Source organism: Lycorma delicatula, chromosome 9, assembly GCF_047948215.1.
Source record: "Lycorma delicatula isolate Av1 chromosome 9, ASM4794821v1, whole genome shotgun sequence".
NCBI classification, from domain to species: Eukaryota; Metazoa; Arthropoda; class Insecta; order Hemiptera; family Fulgoridae; genus Lycorma; species Lycorma delicatula.
The window spans coordinates 35546178-35550118 of record NC_134463.1 but is presented as its reverse complement, the minus strand read 5'-3'; positions in this window follow the sequence as shown (position 1 = coordinate 35550118).

The following is a 3941-nucleotide window of genomic DNA, read 5'->3' as shown; positions in this document are numbered from 1 at the left end:
TATTCCCTCTATTTATGTAATATTTTCACTATTGTAAGTTGCTTATTTCCTAATATTTACTCATAGTTATTCCAAAAAATGTATATAAAATGCAAACTTTACATAATATAACATATTCAAAATTATATAAGTTTGATATATATTAAACTTTAAATAATAAAAGAGCAGTATTTTTTCTCTATTCTAAAGTAGTTCTTAAAAACAGTAATTGAAAGCCTCCTGATGAAATAACACTAATAATTGTTGTTATTTAGATAATACTTATTCCAATTATATAAATGCTTTTATATAGATCAATGTATGGATTCTCTGTTTTATGAACTATTAATAGTTTTGATGAATTAACCATACTTAAATGTTAAAATCTCATCTTAAAGCACAGTAATTTTTACTGATAATTGAAATACACCATTATACAATGAATTATTTATTAATATATTATAATTATATAAATACCTTAGTTAATCTAATTACAATTTTTAAAATATTACAAAGTTGAAATTTAATTACAAGAAAGTAAAAATTTGATAAAGTTTGCCTGTCACTTTATCACCAACATAATAATGGTTATTTAAAATAACTGGACCAGTATCTTTTTCAGCTTTTAAAACCCACAAAACTGAACTAGGATAAGAAAGGATTAAGGTTAAGAAAAAGGAATTGGTTGTAAGGAAGGATAATTTTAAGGCTCCTATTCCAGCAGCATCTACTTCACATTCTCTTGCTCTATCTGAGCATTTTTACTCTGATAGGAGCAGCAGATTATTGACTAATGTTACATTAATCAAGTTAAATATACAGTAAAACTTGGTTATAATGAGATTCAAGGGGCCGATCAAATATGCTCGTTATATAGCTAAATGCTTGGTACTTCCGACTTGCCACCTCATAACCATAAATTTTTATGCCATCATTATCTATTACAATAAAAAAAATGTACTGTATACCTAAGAAGAAGCAGTTTTAAAATAAAATATCAATGTGTTTTGTATTATAGATTAACAAATAAAATTTAGATGTAATACAATTTTTAGACACTAGTATGTTTTGCTTTTGATCAAAACTGTTAGCGTTCAATGAATTAGAAAAAAAATGGTAAAAGTGTGCAGTAAAACTTACCAAAATCATTGAGGAAACTAACAAATGAACGCTACACAAAAATTTGTCATGTTTGTACGTTCAAACTGTACTTATTAAAACTAAAAAATGATTCTAATCTATTTTTTCTTCATTCTAATAGAATACATCAAAATTTAATTGCACATACAAACTAATTAGCCTTAAAATAATCGTTTATTTTTGTTTTTTTAATAATCTTATATCTGTAATTATCAAAACAGTTTTGTAGTTTATTCAAGTACTCCACAAATTCATCACTTATATTATTAGTCTCGCTAAATTCCATTAATTTTTTTAAATATTCTTTGGCGTTAATCATTGATACAACTTGGAGAGTAGTAGATTCATCTTTGTTTTCAGTTTCAGCTTCATTATCACCTGCATAACTATGAGTTACCTCAGTAATAATGTCTTCATCAGTCGGAATTTTTGTAGTATGCACGTCATCATCGGCTGTTGCATCTTTATAGCATAGTCTGAGTTTTTTTGCTTGCATGTGATTTTTTTCAAAAGCACTCTAAGTTTCTCACGACTCTTCCATACTGTTGAAACTGTGAATGAAGAAAGTCCACGTTTTTTGCAAACATCTGAATTTGATAGGCCTCGTTTCATTTCTTGGATAATTTGGATTTTATCACTTACTGACAGTTGTTTCCTTTTGAAGCCTGACATTGTTCACTACAAATGAACAGATTTAATAGAGTATACTTATTTTTTAAATACACTACACAGTATTTTTAACAAGCAACACTAAAATGAAAATGCATTCACTACAACAACTACAGTATTACTGTACTGTATTTGGGCACTGGGTATCTGATTGATCACTTTAACGCAATTCTGTTTGTTTAACTGATTCTATGGAACAGTACTGTATTTTTAAACTGAAAATTATGACTACTGAATTTACCAGTGGGGGGTAGGACAGGTAAAATTTATCTTTAACCATGCAGAATTTCACTTCATTTAAAATGTGCTATAGAGTTCGATGAACCTGTTTCGGCAGTTTTGACAGATCATTGTTTGTTCCCACCCTTTCCTGGAATTTTGCAAACAGAAAAACCCGAGCAGTTAGAATAACTACCAGCCTTTGTAATACCACAATGGAACTTGTATATTACATACTTGAATTGTATGTACTGAACAATATCCTGTTGCCTTTTGTTCACTCTTCAGACCTGACCTTGACAGTCCTAAGATAAAATGTTACAATCTTTACATATAAGTTATAAATGTATATTTTGTAAATTTAGAAATGAAATTTCCCTTGCGTTAAGATTATTTGGTTGTTATTTACCTTTTTTGAATTATAGTATTTAAAAAAATGAAATTACTCATAATAACCAAGTTTATGTGTTGATACCTCACTAAAAGCAAGCTAATTTATCATTAATGAGATAGAAAACCAAACAAATCACGGAATTTTGCTCGTTATTTGTGAGTTCTACTGTATGTTCCAATAAAAACCACTTTTGTTTGGAATCAAAGCGCCATTAGAGAACTGGTACAGGGTTGCTAATAAAACAACTTCATATATTAGTGGAATTATGCATCATGAAGAAATAGCTGACTTAACTGTAAGATATTCAGTTGGGTATCTATTCATGGTAAGACTATACTGGATATTTTATTATTGTTTTGTAGCAAATGATTGATCTTCAAATATATTAGTAAAATAATATAAGGTGATTCATTTACTGAAATTAAAAAAGTAAGTTTATCTCCAAGTAGCACTTGGCCTTTCATTGAGAGGTCCTAGCTTCAAATCCTGGTTTTAGCCATGGCATTTTTTATATCTATAAATTTCCATTTTCACATTCTTCCCACATATAAGCTTTGTGGTGAATTAATTTTAATTTATCAGTCAAAAATAATAATCTGATATTTGGTGTAAAGAAAGTTTTTGCTTGATTATATGGTTAGGATATTGTACTTATCACAAAAATAATAATTGTTTTATATTGGTGTAATTATATTGAATATATTCGTGAAAATAAAAATCAAAGAAAGTAAGAATTCTTTCTTTTTCCTACATGGAAATTAATCTATAACGAAATTAGCTTTTTAAATAATTAATTTTTTTAAATACAACCTTTCTTCTTTATTTAGGATATTTATCCTTTATTAAGCATATTTAACTGGGATTTGTTTGACATTGATTAATTTGCTTTTAGATGCAACTTAATGTCAGGTTGCTTATAACTATAGTTATGGTTTATATGTAACTAACAAACAAACAAAAACTAAGTGTTAAAAATGATAGAATGTTAATAGAATTTTAAAATGCTAAATGGTAGAATAACTGATAAAAAAATGTAAATGACGAGATGTGGTGTGGCATATTTTTTTTGTTGATTAATATTAGAAAGTTTAATTTCTTTTATAACACTTTTATTCTTGTTGCTTCAGAGTTAGTTGTATTCATTACACAGATCAACAAAAAAAAAAAATAATAATTTGGAACCGAGATAAAAGTAGGTGATTAGAATGTATTTATGCAGAAGATTAAAATGAAATCTGTTTTTCTTCATTATCCTCAGATTTTTAGTTGTGACCCTCTAAATTATTGAGAAACTTCTTATATAATAGAATACAAAAATAATAATAATTACAATTAAAATTCTTACCTTTATCTTGTAGAGATTTACTTTTTATCTTAATTTCTTTTTTCTTACTTTCCTTTTGTGTGAAGTGAAGTCTTCTCTATTATCATCCAACAGTAGTCATCATAGATTCATGCCATCTGCCTTGATAACGTTGTTCTGTCTGCAATATATCTTGGTGGAACCTTTGTTTGTTCATCACTGATGTCATCCAAGTTT